Genomic DNA, 24,855 nt, shown 5'->3' on the forward strand with positions numbered 1-24,855 from the left:
TCAATCCTCAGTCCTCAGTCCACAATCTTCAATCCTCAATACTCAATCTCCAGTCCTCAATCCTCAACAATCAATCCTTAATCCTCAATCCTGAATCTTCAATCCTCCATCCTCAATCCGCAATCCTCAATTCTCAATCTTCATTCTTCATTCCTCAATACCCAATCCTCAATCTTCAATCCTCAATCCTCAATCCTCAATTCTCAACCCTCAATCCTCAGTCCTCAGTCCTCAAACCTCAATCCTCAGTGCTCAGCCCTCTTCACCAATCCTGAATCCTCAATACTCAATCCTCAGTCTTCAATCCTCAATTCTCAATATTCGATCCTCAATCCTCAATCCTCAATCTTTAATCCTCAATCCTCAATCCTCAATCCTCATTCTTAAATCCTCAATACCCAATACTCAATCTTCAATCCTGAATGCTCAATCCTAAATTCTCAATCCTCAATCCTCAGTCCTCAGTCCTCAATCCTCAATCCTCAATCCTCAATGCTCAAACCTCAATCCTCAATCCTCAATACCGAATCCTCAATCGTCAATCCCCAATGCTCAATCTTCGATCCACAATCCTCAATCCTCAATCTTCATTCCCCAATCCTTAATCCTCAATCCTCAATCCTCAGTCCTCAGTCCACAATCTTCAATCCTCAATACTCAATCTCCAGTCCTCAATCCTCAACAATCAATCCTTAATCCTCAATCCTGAATATTCAATCCTCCATCCTCAATCCGCAATCCTCAATTCTCAATCTTCATTCTTCATTCCTCAATACCCAATCCTCAATCTTCAATCCTCAATCCTCAATCCTCAATTCTCAACCCTCAATCCTCAGTCCTCAGTCCTCAAACCTCAATCCTCAGTGCTCAGCCCTCTTCACCAATCCTGAATCCTCAATACTCAATCCTCAGTCTTCAATCCTCAACTCTCAATATTCGATCCTCAATCCTCAATCCTCAATCTTTAATCCTCAATCCTCAATCCTCAATCCTCATTCTTAAATCCTCAATACCCAATACTCAATCTTCAATCCTGAATGCTCAATCCTAAATTCTCAATCCTCAATCCTCAGTCCTCAGTCCTCAATCCTCAATCCTCAATCCTCAATGCTCAAACCTCAATCCTCAATCCTCAATACCGAATCCTCAATCGTCAATCCCCAATGCTCAATCTTCAATCCACAATCCTCAATCCTCCATCTTCAATACCCAAACCTCAATCTTCAATTCTCAATCCTCGAACCTCAGTCCTCAACTCTCAACCCTCAGTCCCCAATCCTCAACCCTCAGTCCTCGTCCTCAATCCTCAACCCTCAATCCTCAATCCTCAACCTTCAATCCTCAATACTCAATCTCCAATCCTCAATCCTCAATCCTCAATCTTCAATCCTCAATACTCAATCTTCAATCCTCAATCCTCAATCTTCAATCCTCAATACTTAATCTTCAATCCTCAATATTCAGCAAACAACCCTCAACCATCAATCCTCAATACTCAACCATCAATCGTCAATTCTCAGTACTCAATAGAATATCCTGAATTCTCAGTTTTCAATACTCAATACTCAATCTGCAATCTTCAAATCTCTATGCACAAACATCAATTCTCATCACTGAACGCTCAACACTCAGGCCCCAATCCTCAATCTTCAATCCTCAATCCTCAATACTCAATCCTCAGTCCTCAGTCCTCAATCTTCAATACTCAATCCTCAATCCTCAATCCTCAATCCTCAATACTCAATCTTCAATCCTCAATCCTCAATCCTCAATCCTCAACCCTCAGCCCTCATCCTCAATCCTCAATCCTGAATCCTCAACCCTCAATCCTCAATCCTCAATCCTCAGTCCTCAATCCACAATCATCAATCCTCAATCTTCAATACTCATTCCTCAATCCTCAATCCTCAATGCTCAATACTCAATCTTCAATCCTCAATCCTCAATCCTCAATCCTCAACCCTCAGCGATCATCCTCAATCCTCAATCCTGAATCCCCAATCCTCAATGTTCAATCCTCAGTACTCAATCTTCAACCTTCAATCCTCAATCCTCAATCCTCAATCCTCAATCCGCAATCCTCAGTCTTCAATCCTCAATACTCAATCTTCAATCCTCAATCCTCAATCCTCAATCATCAATCCTCAATCTTCAATCATCAATACTCAATCTTCAATCCTCAATAATCAATCTCCAATACTAGATCCTCAATCCCCAATCCTCAATCGTTAATCCTCAATCTTCAATCCTCAATCCTCAATTCTCAATCCTCAATCCTCAATATTCAACACACAAACCTCAACCATCAATTATCAATACTCAACCATCAATCCTCAATTCTCAATACTCAATAGAATATCATGAACTCTCATGGTTCTATACTCAATCCACAATACTCAATAATCAAATCTCAATCCTCAAACATCAATTCTCAACACTCTATCCTCAACACTCAGTCCTCTCTCTTCAATCCTCCATCCTCAATCCTCAATCCTCATGCGTCAATCTCCAATCCTCAATCCTCAACAATCAATCCTTAATCCTCAATCCTGAATCTTCAATCCTCCATCCTCAATACACAAACCTCAATCTTCAATTCTCAATCCTCGATCCTCAGTCCTCAGATCTCAACCCTCAGTCCCCAATCCTCAACCCTCAGTCCTCGTCCTCAATCCTCAACCCTCAATCCTCAATCCTCAATTTTCAATCATCAATACTCAATCTTCAGTCCTCAATCCTCAATCCTCAATCCTCAATCCTCAATCTTCAATCATGAATACTCAACCTTCAATCCGCAACAATCAATATCCAATCCTAGATCCTCAATCCCCAATCCTCAATCGTTAATCCTCAATCTTCATACCTCAATCCCCAGTCCTCAATCCTCAATACTCAACCTTCAATCCTCAATCCACAATTCTCAATCCTCAATACTCAATCTTCAATCCTCAATCCTCAATCCTCAATACTCAATCCTCAATCCTCAATATTCAACACACAACCATCAACCATCAATTCTCAATACTCAACCATGAATTATCAATTCTCAATACTCAATGGAATATCCTGAATTCTCATGGTTCAATACTCAATCCACAATATTCAATAATCAAATCTCAATCCGCAAACATCAATTCTCAGTCCTCAAACCTCAATCCCGAATCCTCAACCCTGAATTCTCAATCTTCAGCCCTCAGTCCTCAACGATCAATTGTCAATCCTCAATCTTCAATAGAATACCCTCAATTCACTGTTTTCAATACTCAATCCCCATTCTTCAATCTTCAAATCTCAAAACACAAACATCAATTCCCATCACTCAACCCTCAACACTCAGCCCTCAATCATCAATCCTCAATCCTCAATCCTCAATCTTCAATCCTCAATACTCAATCTTCAATCCTCAATCCTCAATTCTCAATCCTCAATACTCAATCCTCAATTCTCATCACTCAACACTCAACACTCAGTCCTCAATCTTCAATCCTCAATCCTCAATCCTCAATCCTCAATCTTCAATCCTCAATCTTCAATCCTCAATCCTCAATCCTCAATCTTCAATACTCAATCCTCAATCCTCAATCCTCAATCCTCAATACTCAATCTTCAATCCTCAATCCTCAATCCTCAATCCTCAACCCTCAGCCCTCATCCTCAATCCTCAATCCTGAATCCTCAATCCTCAATCCTCAATCCTCAATCCTCAGTCCTCAATCCACAATCATCAATCCTCAATCTTCAATACTCATTCCTCAATCCTCAATCCTCAATCCTCAATACTCAATCTTCAATCCTCAATCCTCAATCCTCAATCCTCAACCCTCAGCGATCATCCTCAATCCTCAATCCTGAATCCCCAATCCTCAATGTTCAATCCTCAATACTCAGACATCAATCATCAATCCTCAATACTCAATCCTCAATCCTCAATCCTCAATCATCAATCCTCAATCCTCAATACTCAATCTTCAATCCTCAATCCTCAATCCTCAATCCTCAATCCTCAATAGTCAATCTCCAATCCTAGATCCTCAATCCCGAATACTCAATCCTTAATCCACAACCTTCAATCCTCAATCCTCAATCTTCAATCCTCAATCCTCAATCCTCAATCCTCAATCCTCATTCTTCAAACCTCAATACCCAATCCTCAATCCTCAATCCTCAATCCTCAATCCTCAATCCTCAATCCTCAATCCTCAATCCTCAATCCTCAGGCATGAATACTCAACCTTCAATACTCAATCCTCAATCCTCAACCCTCAGTCCTCATCCTCAATACTCAATCTTCGATCCTCAATCCACAATCCTCAATCCTCAATACTCAATCCTCAGTCATGAATGCTCAATCTTCAATACTCAATCCTCAATCATCAATCCTCAATCCTCAATCCTCAATCCTCATTCCTCAAACCTCAATCCTCAACCCGCAGTCCTCATCCTCCATCCTCAAACATCAATCCTCAATCCTCAATCTTCAATCCTCAATACTCAACTTTCAATCCCCAATCCTCAATCCCCAATCCTCAATCCTCAATCCTCAATCGTCAGTCTTCAATCCTCAATACACAATCTGCAATCCTCAGACCTCAACCCTCAACCCTCAATCCTCAGTCTTCAATCCTCAATACCCAATCCTCAATCTTCAACCCTCAATCCGCAATCCTCAATTCTCAATCCTCAATCCTCAGTCCTCAGTCCTCAAACCTCAATCCTCAACCATCAGCCATCATCCTCAATCCTCAATCCTCGTTCCTCAATCCTCAATCCTCAATCCTCAATCCTCAATAGTCAATCTCCAATCCTAGATCCTCAATCCCCAACCCTCAATCCTCAATCCTCAATCGTCAGTCCTCAATCCACAATCATCAATCCTCAATCCTCAATCTTCAATACTCATTCCTCAATCCTCAATCCTCAATCCTCAATCCTCAATCTTCAATCCTCAACACTCAAACCTCAATCTTCAATACTCAATCCTCAATCCTCAATCCTCAATCCTCAATACTCAATCTTCAATCCTCAATCCTCAATCCTCAATCCTCAACCCTCAGCCCTCATCCTCAATCCTCAATCCTGAATCCTCAATCCTCAATCCTCAATCCTCAATCCTCAGTCCTCAATCCACAATCATCAATCCTCAATCTTCAATACTCATTCCTCAATCCTCAATCCTCAATCCTCAATACTCAATCTTCAATCCTCAATCCTCAATCCTCAATCCTCAACCCTCAGCGATCATCCTCAATCCTCAATCCTGAATCCCCAATCCTCAATGTTCAATCCTCAATACTCAGACATCAATCATCAATCCTCAATACTCAATCCTCAATCCTCAATCCTCAATCATCAATCCTCAATCCTCAATCATCAACCTTCAATCCTCAATACTCAATCTTCAATCCTCAATACTCAATCCTCAATATTCAACACACAACCATCAACCATCAATTCTCAATACTCAACCATCAATCCTCAATCCTCAGTCCTCAATCCACAATCATCAATCCTCAATCCTCAATCCTCAATCCTCAATCCTCAATACTCAATCTTCAATCCTCAATCCTCAATCCTCAATCCTCAACCCTCAGCCCTCATCTTCAATCCTCAATTCTGAATCGTCAATCCTCTATCTTCAATCCTCAATACTCAGTCTTCAATCCTCAATCCTCAATCCTCAATCGTCAGTCCTCAATCCACAATCATCAATCCTCAATCCTCAATCTTCAATACTCATTCCTCAATCCTCAATCCTCATTCCTCAATCCTCAATCTTCAATCCTCAACACTCAAACCTCAAACTTCAATCCTCAATACTCAATCCTCAATCCTCAATACTCAACCATCAATCCTCAATCCTCAATACTCAACAGAATATCCTGAATTCTCAGTATTCAATACTCAAACCTCAATCCTCAACCCTCAGCCCTCATTCACTATCCTCAATCCTCAATCCTCAATCCTCAATAGTCAATCTCCAATCCTCGATCCTCAATCCCCAATCCTCAATCCTTAATCCTCAATCTTCAATCCTCAATCCTCAATCCTCAATCTTCAATACTCAATCCTCAATCCTCAATCCTCAATCCTCAATACTCAATCTTCAATCCTCAATCCTCAATCCTCAATCCTCAACCCTCAGCCCTCATCCTCAATCCTCAATCCTGAATCCTCAACCCTCAATCCTCAATCCTCAATCCTCAGTCCTCAATCCACAATCATCAATCCTCAATCTTCAATACTCATTCCTCAATCCTCAATCCTCAATCCTCAATACTCAATCTTCAATCCTCAATCCTCAATCCTCAATCCTCAACCCTCAGCGATCATCCTCAATCCTCAATCCTGAATCCCCAATCCTCAATGTTCAATCCTCAATACTCAGACATCAATCATCAATCCTCAATACTCAATCCTCAATCCTCAATCCTCAATCATCAATCCTCAATCCTCAATCCTCAATCTTCAATCCTCAGTACTCAATCTTCAACCTTCAATCCTCAATCCTCAATCCTCAATCCTCAATCCGCAATCCTCAGTCTTCAATCCTCAATACTCAATCTTCAATCCTCAATCCTCAATCCTCAATCATCAATCCTCAATCTTCAATCATCAATACTCAATCTTCAATCCTCAATAATCAATCTCCAATACTAGATCCTCAATCCCCAATCCTCAATCGTTAATCCTCAATCTTCAATCCTCAATCCTCAATTCTCAATCCTCAATCCTCAATATTCAACACACAAACCTCAACCATCAATTATCAATACTCAACCATCAATCCTCAATTCTCAATACTCAATAGAATATCATGAACTCTCATGGTTCTATACTCAATCCACAATACTCAATAATCAAACCTCAATCCTCAAACATCAATTCTCAACACTCTATCCTCAACACTCAGTCCTCTCTCTTCAATCCTCCATCCTCAATCCTCAATCCTCATGCGTCAATCTCCAATCCTCAATCCTCAACAATCAATCCTTAATCCTCAATCCTGAATCTTCAATCCTCCATCCTCAATACACAAACCTCAATCTTCAATTCTCAATCCTCGATCCTCAGTCCTCAGATCTCAACCCTCAGTCCCCAATCCTCAACCCTCAGTCCTCGTCCTCAATCCTCAACCCTCAATCCTCAATCCTCAATTTTCAATCATCAATACTCAATCTTCAGTCCTCAATCCTCAATCCTCAATCCTCAATCCTCAATCTTCAATCATGAATACTCAACCTTCAATCCGCAACAATCAATATCCAATCCTAGATCCTCAATCCCCAATGCTCAATCGTTAATCCTCAATCTTCATACCTCAATCCCCAGTCCTCAATCCTCAATACTCAACCTTCAATCCTCAATCCACAATTCTCAATCCTCAATACTCAATCTTCAATCCTCAATCCTCAATCCTCAATACTCAATCCTCAATCCTCAATATTCAACACACAACCATCAACCATCAATTCTCAATACTCAACCATGAATTATCAATTCTCAATACTCAATGGAATATCCTGAATTCTCATGGTTCAATACTCAATCCACAATATTCAATAATCAAATCTCAATCCGCAAACATCAATTCTCACTCCTCAAACCTCAATCCCGAATCCTCAACCCTGAATTCTCAATCTTCAGCCCTCAGTCCTCAACGATCAATTGTCAATCCTCAATCTTCAATAGAATACCCTCAATTCACTGTTTTCAATACTCAATCCCCATTCTTCAATCTTCAAATCTCAAAACACAAACATCAATTCCCATCACTCAACCCTCAACACTCAGCCCTCAATCATCAATCCTCAATCCTCAATCCTCAATCTTCAATCCTCAATACTCAATCTTCAATCCTCAATCCTCAATTCTCAATCCTCAATACTCAATCCTCAATTCTCATCACTCAACACTCAACACTCAGTCCTCAATCTTCAATCCTCAATCCTCAATCCTCAATCCTCAATCTTCAATCCTCAATCTTCAATCCTCAATCCTCAATCCTCAATCTTCAATACTCAATCCTCAATCCTCAATCCTCAATCATCAATACTCAATCTTCAATCCTCAATCCTCAATCCTTGATCCTCAATCCTCAGTCCTCAATCTTCAATCCTCAATCTCCTATCCTCAATCCTCAAGCGTCAATCCTCAATCCTCAATCCTCAACCCTCAATCCTCAGTCCTCAAACCTCAATCCTGAAACCTCAATCCTGAATTCTCAATTTTCAGCACTTAGTCCTCAGCAATCAATGGTCAGTCACCAATCCTCAATAGAATATCCTCAATTCACAGTTTTCAATACTCTATCCTCAATCTTCAATCTTCAAATATCAATCCACAAACATCAATTCTCATCACTCAACACTCAACACTCAGTCCCAAATCTTCAATCCTCAATCCTCAATCCTCAGTATTCAATCGTAAATACTCAATCTTCAATCCACAATCCTCAATACTCAATTCTCAATCGTCAATCCTCAATACTCAATCCTCAGTCATGAGTGCTTAATCTTCAATACTCAATCCTCAATCCTCAATCCTCAATCCTCAATCCTCAATCCTCAATCCTCAATCCCCATTCCTCAAACCTCAATCCTCAACCCTCAATCCTCATCCTCAATTCTCAATGCTCAATCCTCAATCCTCAATTCTCAATCATCAATCCTCAATAATCAATCTCCAATCCTAGATCCTGAATCCCCAATCCTCAATCCTTAACCCTCAATCTTCAATCCTCAATCCCCAGTCCTCAATCTTCATTCGACAATCCTTAATCCTCAATCCTCAATCCTCAGTCCTGAGTCCTCAACCTTCAATCCTCAATACTCAATCTCCAATCCTCAATCCTCAATCCTCAATCTTCAATCCTCAATACCCAATCCTCAACCTTCAATCCTCAATCCTCAATTCTCAATCCTCAATCCTCAGTCCTCAGACTTCAAACCTCAATCCTCAACCCTCAGCCCTCATCGTCAGTCCTCAAACCTCAATCCTCAATCCTCAATCGTCAATACTCAATCCTCAATCTTCAATCCTCAATACTCAATCTTCAATCCTCAATCCTCAATCCTCAATACTCAATATTCAATCCTCAATACCCAATTTTCAATACTCAATCCGCAATCATCATACCGCAATCCTCAATCCTCAGTCATCAATCCTCAATCTCCAATACTCAATGGTCAATCCTCAGTCCTCAATACTCAATCGTCAATCCTCAGTCCTCAATCCTCAATCCTCAATCCTCGTACCTCAAACCTCAATCCTCAATCCTCAATCCTCATTCTTCAATCCTCAATACCCAATCCTCAATCTTCAATCCTCAATCCTCAATCCTCAATTCTCAATCCTCAATCCTCAGTCCTCAGTCCTCAAACCTCAATCCTCAATCCTCAATCCTCAATCCTCAATACTCATTCCTCAAACCTCAATCCTCAAACCTCAGTCCTCATCCTCAATGCTCAATCCTCAATCCTCAATCCTCAATCTTCAATCCTCAATCCTCAATCCTCAATTCTCAATCCTCAGCCCTCAGACCTCAGACCTCAGACCTCAAACCTCAATCCTCAACCCTCAGCCCTCATCGTCAATCCACAAACCTCAATCCTCAATCCTCAATCGTCAATCCTCAATCCTCAATCATCAATCCTCAATACTCAATCTTCAATCCTCAATCCTCAATCCTCAGTCCTCATCCTCAATTCTCCATCTCAATCCTCAATCCTTAACCCTCAATCTTCAATCCTCAATAATCAATATCCAATCCTAGATCCCCAATCCCCAATCCTCAATCCTTACTCCTCAATCTTCAATCCTCAATCCCCAGTCCCCAATCTTCAACCCTCAATGCTCAATCCTCAATCCTCAATCCTCAATCCTCAATCCTCAGACCCCAATCCCCAATCCTCAATCCTCAATCCTCATTCTTCAATCCTCAATACCCAATCCTCAATCTTCAATCCTCAATCCTCAATTCTCAATCCTCAATCCTCAGTCCTCAGACTTCAAACCTCAATCCTCAACCCTCAGCCCTCATCCTCAGTCCTCAAACCTCAATCCTCAATCCTCAATCGTCAATCCTCAATCCTCAATCTTCAATCCTCAATACTCAATCTTCAATCCTCAATCCTCAATCCTCAATCCTCAATATTCAATCCTCAATACCCAATTTTCAATACCCAATCCGCAATCATCATACCGCAATCCTCAATCCTCAGTCATCAATCCTCAATCTTCAATACTCAATGGTCAATCCTCAGTCCTCAATACTCAATCGTCAATCCTCAGTCCTCAATCCTCAATCCTAAATCCTCGTACCTCAAACCTCAATACTCAATAGAATATCCTGAATTCTCAGTTCTCACGACTCAATCCTCAATCTTCAATATTCAAGTCTCCATCCACGAACATCAATTCTCATCACTCAACCCTCAACACTCAGTCCTCAATCTTCAATCCTCAATCCTCAATACTCAATCTTCAATTCTCAATCCTCAATTCTCAATTCTCAATCCTCAATCCTCAATCCTCAATCGTCAATCCTCAATCCCCAATACTCAATCTTCCGTCCTCAATCCTCAACCCTCAATCCTCAATCGTCAATCCTCAATCCCCAATCCTCTATCCTCAATCCTCAACCCTCAATCCTTAATCCTCAATCCTCAATCCTCAATCTTCAATCCCCAATACTCAATCTTCAATCCTCAATCCTCTATCCCCAGTCCTAAATCTTCAATCGTCAATGCTCAATAATCAGTCCTCAATCCTCTGTCCTCAATCCTCAATCCTCAATCCTCAATTCTCAATACTCAATAGAATATCCTGAATTCTCAGTTTTCACGACTCAATCCTCAATCTTCAATATTCAAGTCTCCATCCACGAACATCAATTCTCATCACTCAACCCTCAACACTCAGTCCTCAATCTTCAATCCTCAATCCTCAATCCTCAATCTTCAATCCTCAATACTTAATCTTCAATCCTCAATATTCGGCAAACAACCGTCAAACATCAATCCTCAATACTCAACCGTCAATCCTCAATTCTCAGTACTCAATAGAATATCCTGAATTCTCAGTTTTCAATACTCAATCCTCAATCTTCAATCTTCAAGTCTCCATCCACAAACATCAATTATCATCACTCAACCCTCAACACTCAGTGCTGCATCTTCAATCCTCAATCCTCAATCCTCAATCTTCAATCCTCAATACTCAATCTTCAATCCTCAATCCTCAACCTTGAATCCTCAATACTTAATCTTCAATCCTCAATATTCAGCAAGCAACCCTCAACCATCAATCCTCAATACTCAACCATCAATCGTCAATTCTCAGTACTCAATAGAATATCCTGAATTCTCAGTTTTCAATACTCAATACTCAATCTGCAATCTTCAAATCTCTATGCACAAACGTCAATTCTCATCACTGAACCCTCAACACTCAGGCCCCAATCCTCAATCTTCAATCCTCAATCCTCAATACTCAATCCTCAGTCCTCAGTCCTCAATCTTCAATACTCAATCCTCAATCCTCAATCCTCAATCCTCAATCCTCAATCCTCAACCCGCAGCCCTCATCCTCAATCCTCAACCCTGAATCCCCAATCCACAATCCTCAATCCTCAATCCTCAATCCTCAACCCTCAGCCCTCAGCCCTCATCCTCCATCCTCAATCCTCAATCCTCAATCCTCAATCTTCAATCCTCAACACTCAAACCTCAATCCTCAATCCTCAATACTCAATCCTCAATCCTCAACACTCAACCATCAATCCTCAATCCTCAATACTCAATAGAATATCCTGAATTCTCAGTATTCAATACTCAAACCTCAATCCTCAACCCTCAGCCCTCATCCTCCATTCTCAATCCTCGATGCTCAATCCTCAATCCTCAATCATCAATCCTCAATCTTCAACACTCAATCCTCAATCCTCAATCCTCAATCCTCAACCATCAGCCCTCATCCTCAATCCTCAATCCTGAATCATCAATACTCAATGTTCAATCCTCAATACTCAGTCTTCAATCATCAATCCTCAATACTCAATCCTCAATCCTCAATCCTCAATCATCAATCCTCAATCCTCAACCCTCAGCCCTCATCCTCAATCCTCAATCCTGAATCCTCAATCCACAACCTTCAATCCTCAATACTCAGTCTTCAATCATCAATCCTCAATACTGAATCCTCAATCCTCAATCCTCAATCATCAATCCTCAATCCTCAATCATCAACCTTCAATCCTCAATACTCACTCTTCAATCCTCAATACTCAATCCTCAATATTCAACACACAACCATCAACCATCAATTCTCAATACTCAACCATCAATCCTCAATTCTGAATACTCAATAGAATATCCTGAACTCTCATGATTCAATACTCAATCCACAATATTCTATAATCAAATCTCAATCCTCAATCCTCAATCCTCAATCCTGAACCTTCAATCCACAATACTCAAACTTCAATCCTCAATCCTCAATCCTCAATCCCCAGTCCTCAACCTTCAATCCTCAATGCTCAATAATCAATCCTCAATCCTCAGTCCTCAACCCTCAATCTTCAGCCCTCAAGCCCAATCCTCAATCCTCAATCCTCAATCCTCAATCCTCAATCCTCAATCCTCAATCTTCAATCCTCAACACTCAAACCTCAATCTTCAATCCTCAATACTCAATCCTCAATCCTCAATACTCAACCATCAATCCTCAATCCTCAATACACAATAGAATATCCTGAATTCTCAGTATTCAATACTCAAACCTCAATTCTCAACCCTCAGCCCTCATCGTCTATCATCAATCCTCAATCCTCAGTCCTCAATAGTCAATCTCCAATCCTAGATCCTCAATCCCCAATCCTCAATCCCTAATCCTCAATCTTCAATCCTCAATCCTCAATCCTCAATCTTCAATACTCAATCCTCAATCCTCAATCCTCAATCATCAATACTCAATCTTCAATCCTCAATCCTCAATCCTCAATCCTCAACCCTCAGCCCTCATCCTCAATCCTCAATCCTGAATCCTCAATCCTCAATCCTCAATCCACAATCCTCAATCTTCAATCCTCAATCCTCAATCCTCAAACCTCAATCCTCAGACATGAATACTCCATCTTCAATACTCAATCCACAATCCTCAATCCTCAATCCTCAATCTTCAATCCTCAATCTTCAATCCTCAATAATCAATCTCCAATCCTAGATCCTCAATCCTCAACCTTCAATCCTCAATCCCCAGTCCTCAACCTTCAACCCTAAATGCTCAATACTCAATCCTCAATCCTCAGTCCTCAATCCTCAATCCTCAGTCCTCAATCCTCAACCCTCAATCCTCAATCCTCAATCCTCAATCCTCAATCCTCAATCCTCAGGCATGAATACTCAACCTTCAATACTCAATCCTCAATCCTCAACCCTCAGTCCTCATCCTCAATACTCAATCTTCGATCCTCAATCCACAATCCTCAATCCTCAATACTCAATCCTCAGTCATGAATGCTCAATCTTCAATACTCAATCCTCAATCCTCAATCCTCAATCCTCAATCCTCAATTCTCAATCCTCATTCCTCAAACCTCAATCCTCAAACCTCAGTCCTCATACTCAATTCTCAATGCTCAATACTCAATCCTCAATTCTCAATCTTCAATCCTCAATAATCAATCTCCAATCCTAGATCCTCAATCCCCAATCCTCAATCCTTTATCCTCAATCTTCAATCCTCAATCCCCAGTCCTCAATCTTCAATCCTCAATGCTCAGTCCTCAATCCTCAATCCTCAGTCCTCAATCCTCAACCCTGAATCTTCAATCCTCAATCCCCAATCCTCAATCTTCAATCCTCAATCCTCAATCCTCAATCCTCAATTCTCAATCCTCAAACCTCAGTCCCCGTCCTCAATCCTCATCCCTCAATCCTCAATCCTGAACCTTCAATCCACAATACTCAAACTTCAATCCTCAATCCTCAATCCTCAATCCCCAGTCCTCAACCTTCAATCCTCAATGCTCAATAATCAATCCTCAATCCTCAGTCCTCAACCCTCAATCTTCAGCCCTCAACCCCAATCCTCAATCCTCAATCCTCAATCCTCAATCCTCAAACCTCAATATTCTACACACAACCCTCAAACATCAATACTCAATACTCAACTATCAATCCTCAGTTTTCAATACTCAATAGAATATCCTGAATTCTCAGGATTTTATACTCAATACACAATACTCAATCATCAAATCTCAATCCTCAATCATCAATCCTCAACACTCAATCCTCAAACATCTGTCCTCATTCTTCAATCCTCAATCCTCAGTCCTCAATCCACTAACGTCAATCCTCTATCCTCAATCCTCAGTCCTCAGTCTTCTATCCTCAATACTCAATCTCCAATCCTCAGTCCTCAATCCTCAATCATCAATCCTCAATCCTGAATCTTCAATCCTCAACCCCAATCCTCAATCTTCAATGCTCAATCCTCAATCCTCAATCCTCAATTCGCAATCCTGAACCCTCAGTCCCCGTCCTCAATCCTCATCCCTCAATCCTCAATCCTCAATCCCCAATCCTCAATCCTCAATCCTCAATCATCAACACTCAATCTTCAATCCTCAATCCTCAATCCTTGATCCTCAATCCTCAGTCCTCAATCTTCAATCCTCAATCTCCTATCCTCAATTCTCAAGCGTCAAACCTCAATCCTCAATCCTCATCCCTCAATCCTCAGACCTCAAACCACAATTCCGAATCCTCAATCCTGAATGCTCAATCTTCATCCGTCAGTCCGCAACAATCAGTTGCCAATCCTCAATGCTCAATAGAATATCATCAATTCACGGCTTTCAATACGCAATCCCCAATCTTCAATCTTCAAATCTCAATCCACAAACATCAACACTCATCACTCTACCCTCAACACTCAGTCCTCAATCTTCAATCCTCAATCCTCAATCCTCAAACTTCAATCCTCAATACTCAATCTTCAATCCTCAATCCTCAATTCTCAATACTCAATCCTCAATGCTCAATCCTCAATCCTCAATACTCAATCTTCGATCCTCAATCCACAATCCTCAATCCTCAATCCTCAATCCTCAGTCATGAATGCTCAATCTTCAATACTCAATCCTCAATCCTCAATCCTCAATCCTCAATCCTCAATCCTCAATCCTCAATTCTCAATCCTCATTCCTCAAACCTCAATCCTCAACCCTCAGTCCTCATCCTCAATTCTCAATACTCAATACTCTATCCTCAATTCTCAATCATCAATCCACAATAATCAATCTCCAATCCTAGATCCTCAATCCCCAATCCTCAATCCTTAATCCTCAGTCTTCAATCCTCAATCCCCAGTCCTCAATCTTCAATCCTCAATGCTCAAACCTCAATCCTCAATCCTAGGTCCTCAGTCCTCAATCCTGAATCTTCAATCCTCAATCCCCAATCCTCAATCTTCAATCCTCAATCCTCAATCCTCAATCCTCAATTCTCAATCCTCAAACCTCAGTCCCCGTCCTGAATCCTCATCCCTCAATCCTCAATCCTCAATCCTCAATCCTCAATCATCAATACTCAATCTTCAATCCTCAATCCTCAATCCTTGATCCTCGATCCTCAATCCCAAGTCCTCAATCTTCAATCCTCAATCTCCTATCCTCAATCCTCAACCGTCAATCCTCAATCCTCAATACTCAACCCTCAATCCTCAGTCCTCAAACCTCAATCCTGAAACCTCAATCCTGAATTCTCAATTTTCAGCCCTGAGTCCACAGAAATCAATTGTCAATCATGAATCCTCAGTAGAATATCCTCAATTCACAGTTTTCAATACTCAATCCTCAATCTTCAATCTTCAGATATCAATCCACAAACATCAATTCTCATCACTCAACACTCAACACTCAGTCCTCAATCTTCAATCCTCAATCCTCAATCCTCAGTATTCAATCCTAAATACTCAATCTTCAATCCTCAATCCTCAATACCGAATCCTCAATCGTCAATCCCCAATGCTCAATCTTCAATCCACAATCCTCAATCCTCAATCTTCATTCCCCAATCCTTAATCCTCAATCCTCAATCCTCAGTCCTCAGTCCACAATCTTCAATCCTCAATACTCAATCTCCAGTCCTCAATCCTCAACAATCAATCCTTAATCCTCAATCCTGAATCTTCAATCCTCCATCCTCAATCCGCAATCCTCAATTCTCAATCTTCATTCTTCATTCCTCAATACCCAATCCTCAATCTTCAATCCTCAATCCTCAATCCTCAATTCTCAACCCTCAATCCTCAGTCCTCAGTCCTCAAACCTCAATCCTCAGTGCTCAGCCCTCTTCACCAATCCTGAATCCTCAATACTCAATCCTCAGTCTTCAATCCTCAATTCTCAATATTCGATCCTCAATCCTCAATCCTCAATCTTTAATCCTCAATCCTCAATCCTCAATCCTCATTCTTAAATCCTCAATACCCAATACTCAATCTTCAATCCTGAATGCTCAATCCTAAATTCTCAATCCTCAATCCTCAGTCCTCAGTCCTCAATCCTCAATCCTCAATCCTCAATGCTCAAACCTCAATCCTCAATCCTCAATACCGAATCCTCAATCGTCAATCCCCAATGCTCAATCTTCAATCCACAATCCTCAATCCTCCATCTTCAATACCCAAACCTCAATCTTCAATTCTCAATCCTCGAACCTCAGTCCTCAACTCTCAACCCTCAGTCCCCAATCCTCAACCCTCAGTCCTCGTCCTCAATCCTCAACCCTCAATCCTCAATCCTCAACCTTCAATCCTCAATACTCAATCTCCAATCCTCAATCCTCAATCCTCAATCTTCAATCCTCAATACTCAATCTTCAATCCTCAATCCTCAATCTTCAATCCTCAATACTTAATCTTCAATCCTCTATATTCAGCAAACAACCCTCAACCATCAATCCTCAATACTCAACCATCAATCGTCAATTCTCAGTACTCAATAGAATATCCTGAATTCTCAGTTTTCAATACTCAATACTCAATCTGCAATCTTCAAATCTCTATGCACAAACATCAATTCTCATCACTGAACGCTCAACACTCAGGCCCCAATCCTCAATCTTCAATCCTCAATCCTCAATACTCAATCCTCAGTCCTCAGTCCTCAATCTTCAATACTCAATCCTCAATCCTCAATCCTCAATCCTCAATACTCAATCTTCAATCCTCAATCCTCAATCCTCAATCCTCAACCCTCAGCCCTCATCCTCAATCCTCAATCCTGAATCCTCAACCCTCAATCCTCAATCCTCAATCCTCAGTCCTCAATCCACAATCATCAATCCTCAATCTTCAATACTCATTCCTCAATCCTCAATCCTCAATCCTCAATACTCAATCTTCAATCCTCAATCCTCAATCCTCAATCCTCAACCCTCAGCGATCATCCTCAATCCTCAATCCTGAATCCCCAATCCTCAATGTTCAATCCTCAGTACTCAATCTTCAACCTTCAATCCTCAATCCTCAATCCTCAATCCTCAATCCGCAATCCTCAGTCTTCAATCCTCAATACTCAATCTTCAATCCTCAATCCTCAATCCTCAATCATCAATCCTCAATCTTCAATCATCAATACTCAATCTTCAATCCTCAATAATCAATCTCCAATACTAGATCCTCAATCCCCAATCCTCAATCGTTAATCCTCAATCTTCAATCCTCAATCCTCAATTCTCAATCCTCAATCCTCAATATTCAACACACAAACCTCAACCATCAATTATCAATACTCAACCATCAATCCTCAATTCTCAATACTCAATAGAATATCATGAACTCTCATGGTTCTATACTCAATCCACAATACTCAATAATCAAATCTCAATCCTCAAACATCAATTCTCAACACTCTATCCTCAACACTCAGTCCTCTCTCTTCAATCCTCCATCCTCAATCCTCAATCCTCATGCGTCAATCTCCAATCCTCAATCCTCAACAATCAATCCTTAATCCTCAATCCTGAATCTTCAATCCTCCATCCTCAATACACAAACCTCAATCTTCAATTCTCAATCCTCGATCCTCAGTCCTCAGATCTCAACCCTCAGTCCCCAATCCTCAACCCTCAGTCCTCGTCCTCAATCCTCAACCCTCAATCCTCAATCCTCAATTTTCAATCATCAATACTCAATCTTCAGTCCTCAATCCTCAATCCTCAATCCTCAATCCTCAATCTTCAATCATGAATACTCAACCTTCAATCCGCAACAATCAATATCCAATCCTAGATCCTCAATCCCCAATCCTCAATCGTTAATCCTCAATCTTCATACCTCAATCCCCAGTCCTCAATCCTCAATACTCAACCTTCAATCCTCAATCCACAATTCTCAATCCTCAATACTCAATCTTCAATCCTCAATCCTCAATCCTCAATACTCAATCCTCAATCCTCAATATTCAACACACAACCATCAACCATCAATTCTCAATACTCAACCATGAATTATCAATTCTCAATACTCAATGGAATATCCTGAATTCTCATGGTTCAATACTCAATCCACAATATTCAATAATCAAATCTCAATCCGCAAACATCAATTCTCAGTCCTCAAACCTCAATCCCGAATCCTCAACCCTGAATTCTCAATCTTCAGCCCTCAGTCCTCAACGATCAATTGTCAATCCTCAATCTTCAATAGAATACCCTCAATTCACTGTTTTCAATACTCAATCCCCATTCTTCAATCTTCAAATCTCAAAACACAAACATCAATTCCCATCACTCAACCCTCAACACTCAGCCCTCAATCATCAATCCTCAATCCTCAATCCTCAATCTTCAATCCTCAATACTCAATCTTCAATCCTCAATCCTCAATTCTCAATCCTCAATACTCAATCCTCAATTCTCATCACTCAACACTCAACACTCAGTCCTCAATCTTCAATCCTCAATCCTCAATCCTCAATCCTCAATCTTCAATCCTCAATCTTCAATCCTCAATCCTCAATCCTCAATCTTCAATACTCAATCCTCAATCCTCAATCCTCAATCCTCAATACTCAATCTTCAATCCTCAATCCTCAATCCTCAATCCTCAACCCTCAGCCCTCATCCTCAATCCTCAATCCTGAATCCTCAATCCTCAATCCTCAATCCTCAATCCTCAGTCCTCAATCCACAATCATCAATCCTCAATCTTCAATACTCATTCCTCAATCCTCAATCCTCAATCCTCAATACTCAATCTTCAATCCTCAATCCTCAATCCTCAATCCTCAACCCTCAGCGATCATCCTCAATCCTCAATCCTGAATCCCCAATCCTCAATGTTCAATCCTCAATACTCAGACATCAATCATCAATCCTCAATACTCAATCCTCAATCCTCAATCCTCAATCATCAATCCTCAATCCTCAATACTCAATCTTCAATCCTCAATCCTCAATCCTCAATCCTCAATCCTCAATAGTCAATCTCCAATCCTAGATCCTCAATCCCGAATACTCAATCCTTAATCCACAACCTTCAATCCTCAATCCTCAATCTTCAATCCTCAATCCTCAATCCTCAATCCTCAATCCTCATTCTTCAAATCTCAATACCCAATCCTCAATCCTCAATCCTCAATCCTCAATCCTCAATCCTCAATCCTCAATCCTCAATCCTCAATCCTCAGGCATGAATACTCAACCTTCAATACTCAATCCTCAATCCTCAACCCTCAGTCCTCATCCTCAATACTCAATCTTCGATCCTCAATCCACAATCCTCAATCCTCAATACTCAATCCTCAGTCATGAATGCTCAATCTTCAATACTCAATCCTCAATCATCAATCCTCAATCCTCAATCCTCAATCCTCATTCCTCAAACCTCAATCCTCAACCCGCAGTCCTCATCCTCCATCCTCAAACATCAATCCTCAATCCTCAATCTTCAATCCTCAATACTCAACTTTCAATCCCCAATCCTCAATCCCCAATCCTCAATCCTCAATCCTCAATCGTCAGTCTTCAATCCTCAATACACAATCTGCAATCCTCAGACCTCAACCCTCAACCCTCAATCCTCAGTCTTCAATCCTCAATACCCAATCCTCAATCTTCAACCCTCAATCCGCAATCCTCAATTCTCAATCCTCAATCCTCAGTCCTCAGTCCTCAAACCTCAATCTTCAACCATCAGCCATCATCCTCAATCCTCAATCCTCGTTCCTCAATCCTCAATCCTCAATCCTCAATCCTCAATAGTCAATCTCCAATCCTAGATCCTCAATCCCCAACCCTCAATCCTCAATCCTCAATCGTCAGTCCTCAATCCACAATCATCAATCCTCAATCCTCAATCTTCAATACTCATTCCTCAATCCTCAATCCTCAATCCTCAATCCTCAATCTTCAATCCTCAACACTCAAACCTCAATCTTCAATACTCAATCCTCAATCCTCAATCCTCAATCCTCAATACTCAATCTTCAATCCTCAATCCTCAATCCTCAATCCTCAACCCTCAGCCCTCATCCTCAATCCTCAATCCTGAATCCTCAATCCTCAATCCTCAATCCTCAATCCTCAGTCCTCAATCCACAATCATCAATCCTCAATCTTCAATACTCATTCCTCAATCCTCAATCCTCAATCCTCAATACTCAATCTTCAATCCTCAATCCTCAATCCTCAATCCTCAACCCTCAGCGATCATCCTCAATCCTCAATCCTGAATCCCCAATCCTCAATGTTCAATCCTCAATACTCAGACATCAATCATCAATCCTCAATACTCAATCCTCAATCCTCAATCCTCAATCATCAATCCTCAATCCTCAATCATCAACCTTCAATCCTCAATACTCAATCTTCAATCCTCAATACTCAATCCTCAATATTCAACACACAACCATCAACCATCAATTCTCAATACTCAACCGTCAATCCTCAATCCTCAGTCCTCAATCCACAATCATCAATCCTCAATCCTCAATCCTCAATCCTCAATCCTCAATACTCAATCTTCAATCCTCAATCCTCAATCCTCAATCCTCAACCCTCAGCCCTCATCTTCAATCCTCAATTCTGAATCGTCAATCCTCTATCTTCAATCCTCAATACTCAGTCTTCAATCCTCAATCCTCAATCCTCAATCGTCAGTCCTCAATCCACAATCATCAATCCTCAATCCTCAATCTTCAATACTCATTCCTCAATCCTCAATCCTCATTCCTCAATCCTCAATCTTCAATCCTCAACACTCAAACCTCAAACTTCAATCCTCAATACTCAATCCTCAATCCTCAATACTCAACCATCAATCCTCAATCCTCAATACTCAACAGAATATCCTGAATTCTCAGTATTCAATACTCAAACCTCAATCCTCAACCCTCAGCCCTCATTCACTATCCTCAATCCTCAATCCTCAATCCTCAATAGTCAATCTCCAATCCTCGATCCTCAATCCCCAATCCTCAATCCTTAATCCTCAATCTTCAATCCTCAATCCTCAATCCTCAATCTTCAATACTCAATCCTCAATCCTCAATCCTCAATCCTCAATACTCAATCTTCAATCCTCAATCCTCAATCCTCAATCCTCAACCCTCAGCCCTCATCCTCAATCCTCAATCCTGAATCCTCAACCCTCAATCCTCAATCCTCAATCCTCAGTCCTCAATCCACAATCATCAATCCTCAATCTTCAATACTCATTCCTCAATCCTCAATCCTCAATCCTCAATACTCAATCTTCAATCCTCAATCCTCAATCCTCAATCCTCAACCCTCAGCGATCATCCTCAATCCTCAATCCTGAATCCCCAATCCTCAATGTTCAATCCTCAATACTCAGACATCAATCATCAATCCTCAATACTCAATCCTCAATCCTCAATCCTCAATCATCAATCCTCAATCCTCAATCCTCAATCTTCAATCCTCAGTACTCAATCTTCAACCTTCAATCCTCAATCCTCAATCCTCAATCCTCAATCCGCAATCCTCAGTCTTCAATCCTCAATACTCAATCTTCAATCCTCAATCCTCAATCCTCAATCATCAATCCTCAATCTTCAATCATCAATACTCAATCTTCAATCCTCAATAATCAATCTCCAATACTAGATCCTCAATCCCCAATCCTCAATCGTTAATCCTCAATCTTCAATCCTCAATCCTCAATTCTCAATCCTCAATCCTCAATATTCAACACACAAACCTCAACCATCAATTATCAATACTCAACCATCAATCCTCAATTCTCAATACTCAATAGAATATCATGAACTCTCATGGTTCTATACTCAATCCACAATACTCAATAATCAAACCTCAATCCTCAAACATCAATTCTCAACACTCTATCCTCAACACTCAGTCCTCTCTCTTCAATCCTCCATCCTCAATCCTCAATCCTCATGCGTCAATCTCCAATCCTCAATCCTCAACAATCAATCCTTAATCCTCAATCCTGAATCTTCAATCCTCCATCCTCAATACACAAACCTCAATCTTCAATTCTCAATCCTCGATCCTCAGTCCTCAGATCTCAACCCTCAGTCCCCATCCTCAACCCTCAGTCCTCGTCCTCAATCCTCAACCCTCAATCCTCAATCCTCAATTTTCAATCATCAATACTCAATCTTCAGTCCTCAATCCTCAATCCTCAATCCTCAATCCTCAATCTTCAATCATGAATACTCAACCTTCAATCCGCAACAATCAATATCCAATCCTAGATCCTCAATCCCCAATCCTCAATCGTTAATCCTCAATCTTCATACCTCAATCCCCAGTCCTCAATCCTCAATACTCAACCTTCAATCCTCAATCCACAATTCTCAATCCTCAATACTCAATCTTCAATCCTCAATCCTCAATCCTCAATACTCAATCCTCAATCCTCAATATTCAACACACAACCATCAACCATCAATTCTCAATACTCAACCATGAATTATCAATTCTCAATACTCAATGGAATATCCTGAATTCTCATGGTTCAATACTCAATCCACAATATTCAATAATCAAATCTCAATCCGCAAACATCAATTCTCACTCCTCAAACCTCAATCCCGAATCCTCAACCCTGAATTCTCAATCTTCAGCCCTCAGTCCTCAACGATCAATTGTCAATCCTCAATCTTCAATAGAATACCCTCAATTCACTGTTTTCAATACTCAATCCCCATTCTTCAATCTTCAAATCTCAAAACACAAACATCAATTCCCATCACTCAACCCTCAACACTCAGCCCTCAATCATCAATCCTCAATCCTCAATCCTCAATCTTCAATCCTCAATACTCAATCTTCAATCCTCAATCCTCAATTCTCAATCCTCAATACTCAATCCTCAATTCTCATCACTCAACACTCAACACTCAGTCCTCAATCTTCAATCCTAAATCCTCAATCCTCAATCCTCAATCTTCAATCCTCAATCTTCAATCCTCAATCCTCAATCCTCAATCTTCAATACTCAATCCTCAATCCTCAATCCTCAATCCTCAATACTCAATCTTCAATCCTCAATCCTCAATCCTCAATCCTCAACCCTCAGCCCTCATCCTCAATCCTCAATCCTGAATCCTCAATCCTCAATCCTCAATCCTCAATCCTCAGTCCTCAATCCACAATCATCAATCCTCAATCTTCAATACTCATTCCTCAATCCTCAATCCTCAATCCTCAATACTCAATCTTCAATCCTCAATCCTCAATCCTCAACCCTCAACCCTCAGCGATCATCCTCAATCCTCAATCCTGAATCCCCAATCCTCAATGTTCAATCCTCAATACTCAGACATCAATCATCAATCCTCAATACTCAATCCTCAATCCTCAATCCTCAATCATCAATCCTCAATCCTCAATACTCAATCTTCAATCCTCAATCCTCAATCCTCAATCCTCAATCCTCAATAGTCAATCTCCAATCCTAGATCCTCAATCCCGAATACTCAATCCTTAATCCACAACCTTCAATCCTCAATCCTCAATCTTCAATCCTCAATCCTCAATCCTCAATCCTCAATCCTCATTCTTCAAACCTCAATACCCAATCCTCAATCCTCAATCCTCAATCCTCAATCCTCAATCCTCAATCCTCAATCCTCAATCCTCAGGCATGAATACTCAACCTTCAATACTCAATCCTCAATACTCAACCCTCAGTCCTCATCCTCAATACTCAATCTTCGATCCTCAATCCACAATCCTCAATCCTCAATACTCAATCCTCAGTCATGAATGCTCAATCTTCAATACTCAATCCTCAATCATCAATCCTCAATCCTCAATCCTCAATCCTCATTCTTCAAACCTCAATCCTCAACCCGCAGTCCTCATCCTCCATCCTCAAACATCAATCCTCAATCCTCAATCTTCAATCCTCAATACTCAACCTTCAATCCCCAATCCTCAATCCCCAATCCTCAATCCTCAATCCTCAATCGTCAGTCTTCAATCCTCAATACACAATCTGCAATCCTCAGACCTCAACCCTCAACCCTCAATCCTCAGTCTTCAATCCTCAATACCCAATCCTCAATCTTCAACCCTCAATCCGCAATCCTCAATTCTCAATCCTCAATCCTCAGTCCTCAGTCCTCAAACCTCAATCCTCAACCATCAGCCATCATCCTCAATCCTCAATCCTCGTTCCTCAATCCTCAATCCTCAATCCTCAATCCTCAATAGTCAATCTCCAATCCTAGATCCTCAATCCCCAACCCTCAATCCTCAATCCTCAATCGTCAGTCCTCAATCCACAATCATCAATCCTCAATCCTCAATCTTCAATACTCATTCCTCAATCCTCAATCCTCAATCCTCAATC

This window comes from Calliopsis andreniformis, unplaced genomic scaffold (assembly GCF_051401765.1).
Source record: "Calliopsis andreniformis isolate RMS-2024a unplaced genomic scaffold, iyCalAndr_principal scaffold0090, whole genome shotgun sequence".
Classification (NCBI taxonomy): Eukaryota; Metazoa; Arthropoda; class Insecta; order Hymenoptera; family Andrenidae; genus Calliopsis; species Calliopsis andreniformis.